Here is a 19,704-nt window from a genome sequence, read left to right on the forward strand (position 1 = left end):
CCAAGATTTCATCCCCCGTGAGGGCCATCTTCAGCTGGCGGAAGGACTCTTCTTCTAGCTCTTCCCATTTGAAGGGCGGCTTCTGGTTCTTGGCCTTCCGGGACTGGCCTATCAGGAGGTCCTGCATAGGCGCTGCCTTTTTGGTGAAACCGGGAATAAACCTTCGGTAGTAGCCCACCAACCCTAGGAACTGCCGCACTTCTTTTACGCTGGAGGAGCTTGGCCATCCCTTAATTGCGGTGATCTTATCGGGGTCGGGAGCCACTCCGTCAGCGCTCACCACGTGTCCCAGGTATTGCACCTTTGGTTTCAGGAGGTGACACTTGGAGGGTTTCACCTTTAGGCCGTAACTCGCCAGAGCTTCGAACACCTCCGCCAGGTGTTTCAGGTGGTCCTCATAAGTTTTGGAGTATACGATGACATCGTCCAGGTACAACAGGACCGTCTCGAAGTTTCTGTGGCCCAGACAGCACTCCATTAATCGTTGGAAGGTTCCTGGGGCGTTGCAGAGTCCGAACGGCATGCAGGTGAACTCGCTAAGTCCCATCGGGGTGGTGAATGCGGTCTTCTCCCGGTCCGCCTCTGCTACAGGAACCTGCCAGTACCCGCTAGTGAGATCCAAGGTAGAGAAGAAGTTAGCAGATCTTAAAGCAGCCAATGACTCCTCTATCCTTGGTAAGGGGTACGCATCCTTGTGTGTGATACGGTTGATTTTCCGGTAATCTACACACATCCTCATGGTGTTGTCTTTCTTTTTGACTAAAACTAGTGGGGCTGCCCAGGGGCTACAGCTATCCCGGATTACCCCAGCCTCCTTCATGTCTCTAAGCATCCCCTTGGCGTGTTGGTAATGTGCAGGGGGTACGGGTCGATACCTCTCTTTTATGGGAGGATGATCTCCCGTGGGGATGCGGTGTTCTACCCCTTTGACTCGCCCGAAGTCTAACGGGTGTTTACTAAACACTCTCTCATACTCTTGAACCACCCGATAGACTCCTTGTTTCTGATGTGAGGGAGTGGAATCAGTACCCAAATGTAGTTGCTGACACCAGTCCTCCATGTCTTTCTTAGAGCCGTTACCTTCCTCCGGGTGAGATGGAGGCAAGGGTTCCACAGATTGTATAGAATTTTGATTAGTGGTATATAATTTGGCTAGCGTGGCATACCGGGGCAGGTACACTTCCCTCTCCCCGATATTTATTATGCGAACGGGCACCCTCCCATGGCGTACATTGACCACCCCCCGTGCTGTCAAAATGGTGGGCCTACTGTCTGAGTAAACTGGTTCTACCATTGCCTGGTAATCTCTTCCTCTCAGACCAATAGCTGCCCGGCACCAAATCATCATTTCACTTTTTGGGGGCATGGCAATAGGAAAAGGGTCACACATTCTTACGCTACCAATCTCATCGCCGGAGAGTTCCACTTGTTGCCGTTGCATCAGTGCCCGGATCTCTTTCTGGAGCACCCGCTGCTCGCCGGAGCTGGCGTTCTTGGCAACCTGCTGTAAAAGGAAAATCACCTCTGCAAGACAATTTTCAATTACGTTAGTTCCTAGAGTTATTTTTGGGTGACTCTCATGTTTATCAATATCTACAATGATCAGTCCCTGTGCGGCCAGTTCGACTCTACCGATTTTGAGGGCCACCTCCTTAAATCCGATCTGTGGCACGGGCTGGCCATTGCTGGCGATGATACTCAAGTCGTCGTCAGGGTAGTGGGTAATATCCGAGTCATTCCAGTACTGCTTGAAGAGCACGTACGGGATGGTGGTGACCTGTGACCCGGTATCCAGTAGGGCACTCATGGGAATGCCATCCAGTACCACAGGCAAGACTGGACGTCCTCCCACATATCTGTCGCGCCAGTTCGATGGGCCTGGTGATCTTTTTCCTGGGGGTTGGCCCTCTACCCCAGGTTGTGCCCGTTTAAAGAACAGTACCTTGCCATATGTCCGGGTTGATTGCAGCGGCGGCAGATGGGTCGTCCGTCCTCACTGTATCGGTCACTGGGTCTTCCTCTGGCCGGTGGGGTCCTCCTTGGTCGACGCCACGGGATGTCCTCCGGTCCGGATGCCAGCTGGATCTTCCCTGGGGTGGAAACCTGTAAAGACTGCACAGTTCGGGTTAGCGCAGCAACGCTCTTAGCTAGCTCTTGGACCTGATGGTGTAGGTCTGGAGCCGGGTCATTGTCCAAAGCCTGCGCATCAGCTCCCACAGGCCCTGCTGACAAGGGCGCCGCCTCCTGGTAGTAAGTGGTAGTGGGGCGTCTGTGGGTCACAACGCCACCTGGTGCCGGTTCTCGGAGCACCCGGATGGCTCTGTCCTTGAACTGTGCAAAGTCCAGATGGGGATCCTGTAAGGCCATTGCCCGCAACTGGGTTCGGTGGGCATTGCAATATAAACCCTCTATAAATTGTTCAGTCAACAGCCTGTCCTCGTTTCCCACCCCATCAGGGTCGGTCTGCTTTATGGCCCTCAGGGCCTCTTGTAGGTTTAGTGCATAGTCCCTTATACTCTCATGCGCTCGCTGCTTGCACCCGTAGAATCTAAGCTTAATCTCGGCTGAGGTGCGGGTATCAAAGGTGTCCTTCAGCCGGGTTAGTATCCCTGCGACAGTCTTCCTCCCAGGTGGCCAGGATTTTACTTCCCTTTTGGCTGCCCCGGTTAGTTGGGCCACCAGGATGCTCACTTTTTGCTCTTCTGTGAGGGGGTACACCTGGAAGAGGCTATCCAGCTTTTCTCTAAAGTCATGCAGGGTATGTGACTCCCCTGAGTACTGGGGTAGCCAAGCTGCTCCCGGGATATAGGGCATGGTGAAGGGCATAACTGCAGCAGCGGTAGCGCTGGCGGGGGTTGGGGCAGTGAAGCTCTCCTCCGTATCCGACATCTTCCTCCCCCCTAGTGGACCGTGGCCTACCTTGCGATGATCCTCTTCCGTAGGCCGCGGCTCCGCAGTGGATCGTCAGGGTTGAGGACCTTCCGTCGCGCTCCTGTGACGTCGGCGTCTGCTGGGCTCCTTCCAGGACCTTACGCAACGTCCGGACGTGAGGCGGGGCTTCAGTTCTCGCGCGCTTTCGGAGTCCACGCCCCTCTTCTTCCCGCGCGGCGTCCCCAAGATGGCGTCCAACGGCGGGAAAACTCCACGGATGGCGGGAAGAAGGTCGAAGATGGCGCCGGATGGCGGGAAAACTTCGCGGATGGCGGGAAGAAGGTAGAAGATGGCGCCGGATGGCGGGAAACCTTCACCACTGGTAAGTTTGAACAGTCTTTGCTTTTCAGGCACGCAGTACCCGGTGGTTGCGGGCACGAGATCCTGCCGACTACGCCAAAGTTGACGCACCCCTGGGCCTGTGTCGCGCTGCGGTGTGCACGCGGGAGCTTACCCGGAGCCGGATCCGTGGAGGGTTGTAATCTCGTGGCGGTGACCCGGTCCGTGCCCAGGGAGTCAAACTAGACGGCAGTCTATTAGTAGTAAATAGTTGATGACTACGCCACCCGTTGAGTGCAGCCAGGAAGCTGCTGCTGCAGGGCAGATCGCTGAGGCCGGTGGTAGGATTGTGCAGCGTGATAGTATAACCCCCAACGGGAGGGGTATGGCCTCAGGGCAGCCGACGTGGATGATGGGGGTAGCAGGAACCACTCAGAGACGGTACGGTGTAGTTCAGGGTCTTTACTGGTAACAACGACAGACCCTCCCGGAGTACTTGCTAGCAAACGGGGCCTGGTCAGTCTTTGAGCAGATGGGATCTCCCCTGGCCAGGCGTAGTTGTAGGCCTCCCAAACTGACTGTACTCTTCTGGCTACCTTGCTAGAAGCTGATGTAAGTAGCCCACGTCCCTGAGTGTACCGTGTGGTGCTCACCCGTATGGCCGGTGACTCGGGGCCTTCTAATGGCTTCCGCTCCACGATGGCGGTGCTGGTCCCACGCGTGTGACCGTGCCTTCGGGCTTCTGGGCCAGAGGACCTGAAATCCCCTGCCCGACGGATTCTGCTGCTGGGTAGGAGTTAGTCCCCACAGCCTCGGACTCCGGGTCCGGTAAAGAATCTTCTTAGTCAGGGCGAGCTCTGTAGCTGCCAGCCCCTGACTCCTTGTAACTCTGCTGTTTCCTATGCTGCTTCTCTTCTCCACTCTCCTTGTCTGACTCACCCTGCCTCAGCCCCGGGTTTATACAGGGGAAATTCTTCCCCTCCCAAGACTGGGCAGGAGGTGTGGCATGCACAGGATCCCTGACCAAAGGACCTCCCACCTGCTCTCAGACATAACATTACATTACTGTGGAAAACCAGACCCCTGGGGTGCCACATTAATACATCCCAGAATTGTATTTGCCTTTTTTGCTGCTGCATCACACTGTTGACTCATGTTCAGTCTATGATCTATTAGTATACCTAAGTCTTTTTCACATGTACTGTTGCTTAGCTCTATTCCTCCCATTCTGTATATGCTTTTTTCATTTTTATTGCCCAGATGTAGTACTTTGCATTTTTCCCTGTTAAAAACCATTCTGTTGGTTGCTGCCCACTGCTCCAGTTTATTTAGGTCTTTTTGAATCCTCTCTCTCTCTTCTCTAGTATTAGCTATCCCTCCTAGCTTTGTGTCATCAGCAAATTTAATCAGTTTACCCTCAATAGGTTTGTTATTCACAAAGCTAGCAACAAATAGAAAGTCTTTTTATCAAGCCTTCCAAAAATTATCCTTTTGTAAGGCGCAAATATAAGCTAGCTGTTTTCAAAGTGAAGATGCAGTGGCTTGTTGTCAACAGGCATTTAAAAAATTAGCCCTGGTTTGTGAGTAGGGAAGAGCAAACCCAGACTGTAAAGTTATGGGTTAGTACAGGACACCCAGTGTCCAGTACCAAACCATGAACACTGACTTCTTACTATATGTCCATGTTAGTGTCTGGGTTCGACAAACTAATAAAGCTTGTTGAAAGGCTGCAGCACAGCCAATCAACAAGCTTTTCCGGTGTGGGCACTTCTGGCAGCATCGCAGCCATGCTAAGTATTGGCAAGGCTATGATGGCAGGCGCACCATGTGGGTAAAAAAAAAAATAGTAATAATAATAATTAAAAAAAACTTGGGGTCCCCCCTATTTTTGAAAATAAGTGCAGGTAAAGCAAACAGCTGCGGGCTGCAACCCAAAGCTGTCTGCTTTGTCTTGTATGGTTATCAAAAATAGAGGGACTCCACGTTTTTTTTTAGATTATTAAAAACCAGCATGGGGTCCCCCTCATTTTTAATAACCAGCTAAGGTAAAGCAGACAGCTGGTATTCTCAGGCTGGGAAGGTCCATGGGTATTTGGCCCTTCCCAGCCTAAAAATAGCAGCCCGCAACCGCCCCAGAAAAGCTGCATCCATTAGATGCCCAATTTTGGTGCTTTTCCCGACTCTTCCCACTTGCCCTGGTGCGTTGGCAAGTGGGGTAATATTTGGCCTTGATGTCAGCTGTGTACTGTCCACTAGCATCAAGCCTAGAGGTTAGTAATGGGGCAGCGTCTATCAGACACCCCTATTGCTAACCCGGCACCTGAATACATATATATATATATATATATATAAAAACACAGACACAGAGGAAAAAAATACTTTTATTTGAATAAAGACTCCCCCACACTCTCTTGTTTACCCATTTATTAATTAAAATAATTCCAGGAAGTTCTGAACCCTATTGAGCCTCAACTCTCAGAACATTCTGAGAACGAGGCTCAATAGGGTTACTCGCTGTCAGCGGCAGGCGGGTGCCTGAGAATTTCCGTACCTGTCGCTGAACAGGACTGAACTATGAAACCTTGTTCTGAGAACTTTCTTACAACGAGACTCCATAGGATTCGATGGGCGTCATGGGACTTTTCACTATTGGATTACCGTCGGAACTTCCTGGATTTAATTTTAATTAATAAATGGGTAAGTGTGAGGCAGTGTTTATTCAAATAAATTATTTTTTTTATGCTTATTTATTTTTATTACTAGGTTAGAAATGGGGGTGTCTGACTGACACCTCTCCATTACTAACCCCATGGATATTAGCCCCTTCCCAGCCTAATAAGACCAGTCCTGAGGCGCACCAGAAATGGCGCATCCATTAGGTTTTGGTGCTTAGCCTCGGCTCTTCCCAATTGCCCTGGTGCGGTGGCAATCAGGGTAATGGGATTGTGGGGTTGATGTCCGCTGACATCAAACCCACAGGTTAGTAATGGACAGGCATCTATCAGACATCCCCAATACTAATCCAGTAAGTAAAAAGAGAAGAAAACATGCTGAAAAGAATCTTTATTTGAAAAAAAAACCTCCCCAACAATCCCCCCCCAATTTATTAATTAATAAAATAAAAATAATAATCTACAGGGTCCGAAGTAATCCATAATATAGTCAGTAAGGTTATCTCAGTTCACAGCAGCCGGTTCTCACGAGGGTAGCATGAGACAACCCCTTTAATGTAGAAAAGTAATATCTAGAGAGGTATGAATTTATACAAAAATTGGCTATTTTTTGTTTTTATACTTAGTAACTTTTTTGGAGTCAAATTGTGCAAAATTTCGTATGTGGCCCGCATGTTTGAGACCACTGACCTAAAGTAATGTGTCTGTGAGTAAGGGCAATGCCACTACTGCACTGAGGAGGCCAGTGTGAACTAGGCCTTCTAAGTGTAAGTGATAAGTATCCTGGAAAGTGTGTTGTCAGGACTGGAGGTGGAATGTTTATCCAGGGCGAAGACTGGATTTGTGATGCTGCTGCAGTAATAAATTGCATGCTACTATGTGAAAACGCCAAGGAGACGTGTACACCACTATGCAGCCACCAAAAATGAATTATAACTATGGCGCAGTCAATATATATTAGACATCAATGGACAATTGGATTCAATCATACGGTGCACGTTTCCAAATCCATAGCTTGGAGCCATGTATACAGTATATCTATATCTCTCTCTCTCATATTTATATATATATCAAAAGAATGCAGCAGCACTCCATATGGCCAAGATACATCTTAACAATGAAAATAATGAAAATATTAGATCTAAACTGTTTTGCTCAGCAACAAGTACTTACAAAAAACAAAGGTTTTTAGTGCATAAATTGGCCAATTCATGTGTGCCCATCAACCACGGCAAGGTAACCTCCCCCTGATGGGTAACTATTCTGTATAAACTGCTCTGCTTGCCCTTTAAATGTAGGTGTTTTTAGCCCAGAAGAAGACATGTTTGTCCATTTAGTTGTAGGCTTGTAGCCCAAAAGTGGCAAGTAAGGCAGAGTAGATACCCATCAGGGGGAGGTTACCTTGCCATGGTTGATGGGCACACATGAATTGGCCAATTTATGCGCTAAAAACCTTCATTTTTTGTAAGTACTTGTTGCTGAGCAAAACAGTTTAGATCTAATATTTTCATTATTTTCATTGTTAAGACGTATCTTGGCCATATGGAGTGCTGCTGCATTCTTTTGATATATTTTCTAGTTACAGCAGCTGGCACCAGTTCACATTAGGAGGTGCTGGTCAGGTTTCTCTGGTTTGTGTATATATATATATACATATATATATATACAGTACAGACCAAAAGTTTCGACACACCTTTTCATGTAAAGATTTTTCTGTATTTTCATGACTATGAAAATTGTACATTCACACTGAAGGCATCAAAACTATGAATTAACACATGTGGAATTATATACTTAACAAAAAAGTGTGAAACAACAGAAAATATGTCTTATATTCTAGGTTCTTCAAAGTAGCCGCCTTTTGCTTTGATGACTGCTTTGCACACTCTTGGCATTCTATTAATGAGCTTCAAGAGATAGTCACCGTAAATGGTTTTCACTTCACAGGTGTGCCCTGTCAGGTTTAATAAGTGGGATTTCTTGCCTTATAAATGGGGTTGGGACCATCAGTTGTGTTGTGCAGAAGTCAGGTGGATACACAGCTGATAGTCCTACTGAATAGACTGTTAGAATTTGCATTATGGCAAGAAAAAAGCAGCTAAGTAAAGAAAAATGAGTGGCCATCAATACTTTAAGAAATGAAGGTCAGTCAGTCCGAAAAATTGGGCAAACTTTGAAAGTGTCCCCAAATGCAATTGCAAAAACCATCAAGCGCTACAAAGAAACTGGCTCACATGAGGACCGCCCCAGGAAAGGAAGACCAAGAGTCACCTCTGCTTCTGAGGATAAGTTTATCTGAGTCACCAGCCTCAGAAATCGCAGGTTAACAGCAGCTCAGATTAGAGACCAGGTCAAAGCCACGCAGAGTTCTAGCAGCAGATAGATCTCTACAACAACTGTTAAGAGGAGACTTTGTGCAGCAGGCCTTAATGGTAAAATAGCTGCTAGGAAACCACTGCTAAGGACAGGCAACAAGCAGAAGAGACTTGTTTGGGCTAAAGAACACAAGGAATGGACATTAGACCAGTGGAAATCTGTGCTTTGGTCTGATGAGTCCAAATTTGAGATCTTTGGTTCCAACCACCGTGTCTTTGTGCGACGCAGAAAAGGTGAATGGATGGACTCTACATGCCTTGTTCCCACCGTGAAGCATGGAGGAGGAGGTGTGATGGTGTGCGGGTGCTTTGCAGGTGACACTGTTGGGGATTTATTCAAAACTGAAGGCATACTGAACCAGCATGGCAACCACAGCATCTTGCAGCGGCATGTTATTCCATCCGGTTTGCGTTTAGTTGGACCATCATTTATTTTTCAACAGGACAATGACCCCAAACACACCTCCAGGCTGTGTAAGGGCTATTTGACCAAGAAGGAGAGTGATGGGGTGCTACGCCAGATGACCTGGCCTCCACAGTCACCAGACCTGAACCCAATCGAGATGGTTTGGGGTAAGCTGGACTGCAGAGTGAAGACAAAAGGGCCAACAAGTGCTAAGCGTCTCTGGGAACTCCTTCAAGATTGTTGGAAGACCATTTCCGGTGACTACCTCTTGAAGCTCATCAAGAGAATGCCAAGAGTGTGCAAAGCAGCCATCAAAGCAAAAGGTGACTACTTTGAAGAACCTAGAATATAAGACATATTTTCAGTTGTTTCATACTTTTTTGTTAAGTATATAATTCCACGTGTGTTAATTGATAGTTTTGATGCCTACAGTGTGAATGTACAATTTTCATAGTCATGAAAATACAGAAAAATCTTTAAATGAGAAGGTGTGTCCAAACTTTTAGTCTGCACTGTATATATATATATATATATATATATATATATATATATATATATATATGTGGCACCCCAGGGGTCTGGTTCCCACAGTGGTAGAAATACCATGTCTGAGAGCGAGCATGGGTTTTCCTGGTCAGGAGCAATATTGCATTCCACACCTCCTGCCCCAGTCCAGGGAGGGGAGGAACCTGCCCTTTATACTGCAAACTGGATCTGGGGCGGGGTTAGGGAGTCTAGTTCCAGAGAAAGGGACAGAGCAGCAGCAAGGAGCTCTGTAGGAGCCAGGAGCTGAAGACCAGGGACTGGAAGCTAGCAGAGCTCGTCCTGGCAGAAGACGCAGAGAACCGGACAACAGAGTCCGAGGCTGTGGGGATATCTACACTCAGCAGCAGAAACCACCTGGCAGGGGATTTCAGGTCCTCTGGCCATAGAAAGCCCGGAGGCTCAGTCACACGCAAGGGACCGGCGCCGCCATCGAGGAGCGGAAGGCACCAAAGGCCCCAAGTCACCAGCCATACGGGTGAGCACCACACGGTACACTCAGGGACGTGGGCTACTACATGACTACAGCAGGGTAGCCAGGAAGAGTGCAGTCAGACGGGAAGGCCTATACCTCCACCTGGCCAGGGGGACTCTTGTTCGCTCACAGACTGACCAGGCCTCTAACGTTAGCCAGTACTCCCGGCAGGGCCTTCTTCATTACCAACAGTAAAGACTCTGAACTGCACTGCACGGACTCTGAGTCATTTCTGCTGCGCCAACGCACCACAACCCTCACCATCTATAGACGCTGCTCTGAGGCTATACTCCTCCCGTGGGGAGTAATACTACCCCCTGCTGCGCACACAACATCGGTCTCAGCGGTCTGCCCCGCAGCGGCGGTTCTCAGTGACCGCAATCCACGGGTGGCATAGTCGGACATTTAAACATTACAAAACCAAAGAAACAGATCCGCCACTGGTTTGACCACCCTGAGCCACGGGACCGGGTCCCCGCCACGGAGACTACAACCCCCAGCATTACACAGCAACCCGGCTCCGGGTATTCCCCCACACACATGGCCCAGGGGGCGCGTCATATATATATATATATATACAGTGAGGAAAATAAGTATTTGATCCCTTTGCTGTTTTTGTAAGTTTGCCCATTGACAAAGACATGAACAGTCTATAATTTTAAGGGTAGGTTAATTTTAACATTGAGAGCTAGAATAGCCCAAAAAAATCAAGAAATTCACATTGTATAAATTAGATAATTTTTTTTTCATTTTGCAATGAGAAATAAGTATTTGATCCCCTACAAACCATTATGAGTTCTGGCTCCTACAGACCAGTTAGACGCTCCTAATCAACTCGTTACCTGCATTAAAGACAGCGGCCTTACATAGTCACCTGGATAAAAGACTCCTGTCCACAGACTCAATTAATCAGTCAGACTCTAACCTCTACAACATGGGCAAGATCAAAGAGCTTTCTAAGGATGTCAGGGACAAGATCATAGACCTGCACAAAGCTGGAATGGGCTAAAAAACCATAAGTAAGACGCTGGGTGAGAAGGAAACAAGTGTTGGTGCAATAATAAGAAAATGGAAGAAATACAAAATGACGGTCAATCAACATCAATCTGGGGCATCATGCAAAATCTTACCTTGTGGGGTGTCCTTGACCATGAGGAAGGTGAGAGATCAGCCTAAAACTACACAGGGGTGGGGGGACCTTGTTAATGATTTTAACGCAGCAGGGACCACAGTCACCATGAAAACCATTGTAAACACATTACGCCTTAAAGGTTTAAAATCCTGCAGTGCCCGCAAGGTCCCCCTGCTCAAGAAGACACATGTGCAGGCCCGTCTGAAGTTTGCTATTGAACACCTGGATGATTCTGTGAGTTATTGGGAGAAGGTGCTGTGGTCAGATGAGACAAAAATTGAGCTCTTTGGCATTAACTCAACTCGCCGTGTTTGGAGGAAGAAGAAGGATGAGTACAACCCTAAGAACATCGTCCCAACCGGTGGGGGAAACATTATACTTTGGGGGTGCTTTTCTGCAAAGGGGACATGACGACTGTGACGCGCCCCCTGGGCCGTGGGGTACTCGGTAGCCGGGCTGGTCGATGCTGGGGGATGTCACAGTGGCGGTGACCCGGTCTGTGACCCAGGGCAGTCAATAAAAGGGGTTTTAAAGAAAAGGGAATAGAGTTTCTATATATAATGTTCGTGACGCCACCTGTGGTATGCGGCTATATGGAGCCGCCGCTGCGGTGCAGATCCTCTGGAGCTGATGATGACGCAGCAGAGTTGGTTCAGCTCTCCACAGGCAGAGCTTAGCTCCAGGGTAGGAAGTGGTGATGTTATAGATGTTGCTGTGCAGTGTAATGCAGGGGATGGCGCAGTTAATAATCAGTTCACAACTTAATGGCGGTTTCCTCTTATCTTTACTTGCGGTGGTTAGGCAGACCAGGGCACGGGTATTAGCTCGTAGTAGAGGTCCAGGCGGCCTGGAAGCAAGTTGGGAATCCACCTCGCCAGGTGAAGTTGGAGGCCTTCCCTTTGCGCTAAACTCTTTGGCCCTGCTGCTTTTAGCTGTGCTGTGGCCCTCATCCCTGAGCAAAACGTTTTTGTGCTCACCCGTGTGGAAGGCAGCTCGGGCCTTCCTGGAGTGTTGCTCCCACGTGGCGGTGCTGGGCCCTATGTGCTGCTGAACCTCCGGGCGTCTGATGGGGCCAGGAGATTTGCAGTCTCCTGCCCTCAGGTTTCTGCTGCTGAGCCTTCAGTGCCCCACAACTTCGGACTCCGGTGTCCGGTTCTTCTACGCTCCTCTCTGGGGTGAGCTGCCATGCAGCTCCACTCCCCAGGTCTTTCCTTGTCGCTCTCCTGTATTCAACTCCTCTCACTAACTCTAACTAATCCCACCTCCAGATCCCAATTGCTAAGGGGAGGAGCTCCCCTTGCTGGTCTGGAGCCAGGAACGTGTTGCATGTTAGTATACCTGACTAGGGGAACCCTGCTTGCTTCCAGGCATGGCATCACCCCTTGTGAGGGAGGCAATGCCACTGTGGCAACCGGACTCCTGGGTTGCCACATTCCACCCTAGTTAAATTCAGTACTCCCGGACTGAGGATACCTTTTTGAATTAACAATTAACAATAACAATTCACATTACGAACAGTTTACAAAATCTCAACAAGCAAAAATCACAAAAACCAAACTAGAATTGTTAGCAGTCATTGCGGCGCTTAGTCTTTACGCCACAATCTGGATAACTGAAATTTGGCTGGTGGGAACCGCATCAACCCACTTTGTGTATCATCCCTGGGCGTGGCTTCAGGGCACTCTGTCGTTGGGCCTGGTCTTCGGCCACACCTGCGGTTTATTTTCAAGACCACTTACTAACTATTTTCAATATTGTCCTGACCACACCTAGTCCTGTGGTCTGATTGTCCATAAATTTAACAACTATATATACTGTATATCCAAGATTATTTAACGGTTACAACTATATATAACTTACACTTTAGTTCCTCCAGCGGGCAGGGAGCTGACCTTTAGTACTCCAGGTCGATCTACGTAGTACATTTGTTGTCACTGACCTACCCTTGTCCCTAGTGTCTACCCCTGGTGTGGTGGGTTCAGTGTGAACTACACTACAGGTAGTCTGAGGTAACACCGGTAGGCTGGGTAATCTCCTACGAATTCTTTGACTCACCCTGGGTACGACAGGTTCACTGCTAGCAGAGGGTAGATTCTCCTGATCTGCTGCTGATGAAGCATCTGTCTCTGGGGCCGACTGGTCTTCCAGATGTTTTGGAGCCTCTGCAGCTTCCGGTGAGGCAGCTTGGAGAAAGATGGACAGGTACCATAATTGCTCTGTTCACCTGCGTCCAAGACCGGGGAAATGCTCCAAGGACTGTCTGGACCATTTCTTCCACTTTTTCTGTGGGCTGAGGGCTGTCTTGGTCTTCTTTGTGTTTCAACTGTTCAGGGCATATCTTCAGGTGGTCTCTTGAGACTGCTGCTGAAGTTTCCCCTCCATCTTTACTGATTAGGCACACTTTGGTGTTATCGTAATTCAAGAGTAGGACGGTGTATGGCTCAACCTCTCATTGGTCATCTAATTTATGGACTCGTCTCTTGCTCTTAAGTACCTGTTCTCCAGGTGATAAGGGAACTGCAGGTGCGTGCTGATTGTAAGTTTTCTCCAGCCTCTGTCTCGCCTGGGACAAACTTCTCTCAACACATTCTTGCACCTTGCGATATTGCTGCTGCCGCTCTGTATCCCAATCTGCATCTGGTGATGCAGGACTCCCATGTCTAAGTCAATGGGTAACTTGCCAGGTATTGCTCTCATCAGGTAAGTGGATGTACAGTTGGTGGAGTTCACCGGGATGTGGTTATATAGGTCCACCAAATCTGGTAACTTCTCTGGCCACAGGCTACGTTCTTCAAGGGGCAACGTCTTCAACAGGTCTATTACCACCTGGTTCATTTTCTCGCACAACCCGTTGGTCTGGGGATGATACGGCGTTGTCCTTATTTTCTTGCAGCCGTACAAGTTGCAGAATTCTTTAAACGCTTCTGCTTCAAAGGCTGGACCTTGGTCGGTCAGCACTCGTTCAGGGTAACCGTGCGGGCGACAAAAGTGTTGTTGAAACGCTTTGGCTGCCGTCTGAGCTATCTGATCTTTCACTGGCACTGCTACCAAGAACCTGGAGTAGTGGTCTACTATGGTGAGAGCGTAGACATAGCTTGACTGGCTTGGGGCTAGCTTCACGTGGTCCAAGGCTACCAGTTCAAGTGGTTGTTTGGTGATTATGGGTTGCAGGGGAGCCCTCTGGCTGTCACGGTCTTTCCATCTTAGGTTGCATGGACCACATTCTCGACACCATCTCTCGATTGCTTTCCTCATGCCAACCCAGTAGAATTGCTCACGTAGCAGAGACTTCCAACTTCTTCCACCCAAAGTGTCCTGCTCCATCGTGGTACACTTCTAAGACCATTAGTGCATCCCGCCTCGGGGCTACCACCTGCCAGACCAGTTTGTGTGTCCGGGAGTTGATGCTTCTTCGACACAGCATTCCCTCGTAGATGAACAGCTTGCCCTTCTCCTTCCACAACTGTTGGATCTCCTGTGGAGCATCTGGATCAGGGTGCGAGTTAGCTTGTGTAAGCAACTCCTTTACCAGGCGGACAGCCGGGTCGCTATCCTAAGTCTCTGTCCATCCATGGTGGGGCAATGGGGTGAACGTGGCCTCTCTGTTGGCGGAGCGCTTTTCCCTCACACAGTGGGAGCACTGGGTCACCCCGTGACGATGGCAAGCGGGTAGCTCTATCTCCTCCAGCTCTTCCGGGTCTTCTCCTCCATCTGGCAAGTTGGGCATCCTGGACAGCGCATCAGCATTTGTGTTTTTATGCCCCACCCGATACTTGATGGTAAACACGTAGTTGGACAGTCGAGCCATCCATCATTGTTCTAGGGCACCAAGCTTCGCAGTCTCCAGGTGCGTCAGCGGGTTGTTATCCGTGAAGACTGTAAATCTGGAGGAGGAGAGGTAGTGTTTGAAGCGCTCTGTTACAGCCGAGACTATGGCTAAAAACTCCAACTTAAAGGAACTATAGTTGTCGGGGTTCCTCTCCGTGGGCCGGAGCTTCCTGCTGGCATAGGCAATCACTCTCTCTCTGCCCTGCTGTACCTGGGACAGCACTGCTCCCAATTCCACGTTTTTTGGCATCCGTATGAAGTATAAAGGGTTGGCCATAGTCGGAGTAGACCAGGACTTCGTCTCCAGTAAGAGCCATTTTCAGTCGAGTGAAAGATTCATCTTCTGGTTTACCCCATTTGAATGGAGGTTTCGGGTTCTTGGCTTTCTGGGACTGGCCCACTAAGAAGTCCTGCATCGGCGCCGCTATCTTGGTGAAACCCTTGATGAATCTCATGTAGTAGCCTACCAGCCCGAGGAACTGCCACACTTCCTTGATAGTGGAGGGTCTTGGCCAGTCCTTGATCACAGTGACTTTTTCAGGGTCTGGTGCTACACCTTCGGCGCTTACCACATGACCTAGGTACTGCACCTTCGGCTTTAACAGGTGGCACTTGGACGGCTTTACTTTCAGGCCATAACCAGATAGGGCTTCGAACACCTCGGCCAGGTGCTCCAGGTGGTCTTCATATGTCTTTGAGTAGACGATTACGTCGTCTAGGTACAGCAGGACGGTTTCAAAGTTTTTGTGTCCTAGGCAACACTCCATTAACCGCTGGAAGGTTCCTGGGGCGTTGCAGAGCCCGAATGGTATGTGTGGCACCCCAGGGGTCTGGTTTCCACAGTAACGGCAATGTTATGTCTGAGAGCAGGTGGGAGGTCTCTTGGTCAGGAATCCTATGCATGCCACACCTCCTGCCCAGTCCTGGGAGGGGAAGAACTTCCCCTGTATAAACCTGGGGCTGAGGCAGGGTTAGAGAGTTGAGAGGGAGAGTTCAGCCAGGAGGGCTGACAGGGAGCTGTGGCTCCGGCTGGGCCCAGCTCCTGGGCCATGCCAGAAGTAGAGAAGAGAAGCAGCATAGGAAGAAACAACAGGAGCTCTGTGGGAGCAGTGTTACAAAGAGTCAGGGGCTGGCAGCTGCAGAGCTCGCCCTGACTGAGAAGATTTCTTACCGGACCCGGAGTCCGAGGCTGTGGGGACTAACTCCTACCCAGCAGCAGAATCCGTCAGGCAGGGGATTCCAGGTCCTCTGACCAAGAAACCCAAAGGCACGGTCACACGCATGGGACCAGCACCGCCGTCGTGGAGCGGAAGCTACTAGAAGGCCCCGAGTCACCGGCCATACGGGTGAGCACCACACGGTATACTCAGGGACGTGGGCTACTTATACCCGCCTCTAGCAAGGTAGCCAGAAGAGTACAGTTAGTTTGGGAGGCCTACAACTCCGCCTGGCCAGGGGAGATCCCATCTGCTCAAGGACTGACCAGGCCCCAATCGCTAGCCAGTACTCCAGGAGGGTCTATCTTTGTCACCAGTAAAGACCCTGAACTACACCGTAGCGTCTCCGAGTGGTTCCTGCTACCCCCATCATCCACGTCGGTTGCCCTGAGGCCATACCCCTCCCGTTGGGGGTTATACTATCACGCTGCACAATCCTACCACCGGCCTCAGCGGTCTGCCCTGCAGCAGCAGCTCCTTAGCTGTACTCAACGGGTGGCGTAGTCGTCCAACATCTACCGCTGATACATCGCCGCTCAGTTTGACTCCCTGGGCACGGACCGGGTCACCGCCACGAGACTACAACCCTCAACAGATCCGGCTCCGGGTAAGCTCCCGCGTGCGCAACGCAGCGCGACACAGGCCCAGGGGCGCGTCATATGCAGTTGAACTCGCTGAGGCCCATTGGTGTTGTAAACGCAGTCTTTTCTCTGTCCGCCTCTGCCACAGGAACCTGCCAGTACCCACTGGTGAGATCCAAAGTGGAGAAATAGTTAGCTGATCTCAATGCTGCTAATGATTCCTCAATTCTGGGTAATGGGTAGGCATCCTTATGTGTAATGCGGTTAATCTGTCTGTAAACAACACACATCCTCATTGTACCATCTTTCTTTCTGACGAGAACTAATGGAGCTGCCCAGGGGCTACAACTATCTCTGATCACCCCAGCCTCCTTCATCTCCCGTAACATTCCTTTGGCACATTGATAGTGAGCTGGGGGTACAGGCCGGTACCTCTCTTTAATAGGCGGATGATCTCCCGTGGGGATATGATGTTGGACCCCTTTTATCTGCCCAAAGTCTAGGGGGTGTTTGCTGAAGACTCGCTCATATTCTTGGACCACCCGGTATACTCCATGCTTTTGGTGCAAAGGGGTGGAGTCAGTGCCCACTTGTAGCTTCTGACACCAATCCTCCATCTGCCCCTTGGAGCCATTATCCTCCGCCGGTTTGGATGGAGGCAAGGGTTCCACTGCCTTTATTGCGTTGTTACTGACAGTGAACAGCTTAGCAAGGGTAGCATACCGGGGTAAATGGACCTCTTTCTCCCCACAATTCAGGATGCGTATCAGTACTCTCCCCTTGCGGACATCGACTACCCCCCTGGATTTCAAGATGGTGGGTACACGGGTTCTACCAGGGCCTGATAATCTTGACCCCTGAGACCGATTGCTGCCCGATACCATATTAACATTTCACTCCAAGGGGGCATTGCAATTCTCTATCACATTGGTGCCTATAGTTATCATAGGATGACTTTCTCGGCGATCAATATCAACAATAGTCATTCCTTGTGATGGCAATTCTACTCAGCCAAACTTTATGGTCACCTCTTTATACCCCACCTGAGGCAAGGGCTGACCATTGCTGGCATAGATACTAAGATGTTCATCTGGACGGCGGGTAATGTCTGAATCAGTCCAGTATTGTTTATAAAGGATATATGGCATCGTTGTCACCTGGGGACAAGTGTCCAGCAATGCGTTCATCGGGATGCCATCAAGCACGACAGGTAGGACGGGTCGTCCTCCCACGTACTTGTCTTGCCAGCTTTGTGGGCCTGGCCGTCTTACTCCTGGGGGTTGGCCCTCTGCTCCAGGGGTTGCTCGCTTAAATTACAGAATCTTGCGTAGTGCCCCGCCTTTTGACAGCGGAGGCAGATGGGTTGTCCGTCCTAGTCGTAGCGATCGCTGTTCCTCCCTCTGGTCGGTGGAATTCTTCTCTGTCGTCGCCACGGGACGTTATCTGGACTGGAAGCCAGCTGGATCCTTTCCTTTGGACACACTTGCTTGGCCTGCACGGTTTTGGTTAACGCAGCCACACTTTTGGTCAGCTCCTGGACCTGAAGGCGTAGGTCCGCAGACAGATCATTATCTAGGGTCTGCGCGTCAGCCTCCACAGGTGCCAGGGAAAAGGACGCCACCTCCTGGTGGTATGTGACAGCTGGGCAGGGGATGCAGTGCCACCTGGGGTTGGTTCTCGTAGCACCCAGATGGCTCGGTCTTTAAATTGCGCAAAGTCCAGATCAGGGTTTTGCAGAGCCATAATGTGCAGCTGTGTCCGGTGAGCGTTAGACAGGAGCCCCTCAATAAACTGCTCAGTTAGCAATCTGTCGGGGTCTACCTGTTTAATGGCCCGCAGTGCCTCCTGCAGGTTTAGAGCATAGTCCCGTACACTGTCCTGCACTCTTTGTTTGCACCCGTAGAACTTCATTTTAATTTCTGCTCCAGTGCGGGTGTCAAAGGTATCCTTCAATCAGGCCAGTATTTCCTTAACAGAGCTTTTGTCCCTGCGGGCCAGGACTTCACCTCTCTCTGGGCTGCATCGATTAGCTGGCCTATGAGGATGCTGACTCTTTGCTCCTCAGACAGGGGGTACACTTTAAACAAACTGTGCAGTCTCTCCTCAAAGTCGGTCAGGGTGTGCGACTCTTCTGAGTACTGGGTCAACCACGCCGCCCCCGGTATGTATGGCATTTGTGGCGCCCTGCTGTGCATTGGTGCCACAGATCCTAGAGGGGTGCATGGACGGATTCCTCCACAAGAGGCCCTCATAGCATTCACACACCTCCACCTTCCACCTCAGACCACCAGAGGGAGCCCGCTAGGGATATAAATAGGGAAGGTGGAGCTAGGCAGTCAGTCTGTAAGGAGTCTGGAATCTACAGCCTGGAGTATGCAGTCTACAGTCTGCTGCAGCCAGAGAGGTTGTCAGTCCAGCCCAGACTCAGGGAGCTCAGGTTAGTGAGCCTAAGGTGTGCCGACGCCATAAGAGCGGTGAAGAGTAGCGAGGCCTACTGCCAGTGTGAAGCCTAGTGAGGGCCCGGAGCACGGCCGAAGGCAAGTGGAGTAAGCGAGCTACATAGGGGGCAGAGGAGCTTAGCCAGCTCACCCCAAGACCATATTCCCTACACCGGGTCCATGTCTGCAAGGATCTCTAGGACCAGCAGAAACAACCGGAACCCCTGGCAAACTACATGTCCCAGGAACACCAGAAGCTGACCGTTATCCCAGGGTCAGGAATCACAGAGGCCCAAGAGACAGGGAGCAGGTGCAAGACAGAGACCAAGTTAGGCCTAGCTCCAGGCAGGTCATAAACTTACCAGGAAAAGGCAAGAAACAGGAGGCCCCACACCCGCTCACTGGGGAGAGTCCAGAAATGCACCCTTCACCCTACAGTGCCCTGGATCGTGCCTGAAACACCACCAGTAAAGGTACTGAAGTGAACTGTTGTGAATGTGCCTATTCTTCTCGTGACCCGGCTGGGTCCCCTCTGTCCTGCATCCCTTTCCCTACGCTGCCCTGAGGCCCCGCTCCACCTGTGGGGAGCCGCACCAACTAAGCTGCCTGACCACCGACCTCAGAGGACTGTAGCAGCGCTGGTGATCCTCACCAGACACGAAGGGTGGCGTCACGAACATTCCCCTTTCCTTTACACCTTTCCCCCAATATCCCTTGCTTTTAAGAGTGACCCCAGGGTACGGGCCCGGGAGCCGGCCACCGCGACATCCCCCAAAACTAACAGCAAGGCCCGGGCGCCGAGTAGTCATCCCCATCCCCTGGGCGCG

The sequence above is a fragment of the Phyllobates terribilis genome, unplaced genomic scaffold (genome assembly GCF_046119375.1).
Source record: "Phyllobates terribilis strain yellow unplaced genomic scaffold, ASM4611937v1 Scaffold_4__5_contigs__length_816908805, whole genome shotgun sequence".
NCBI lineage: Eukaryota > Metazoa > Chordata > Amphibia > Anura > Dendrobatidae > Phyllobates > Phyllobates terribilis.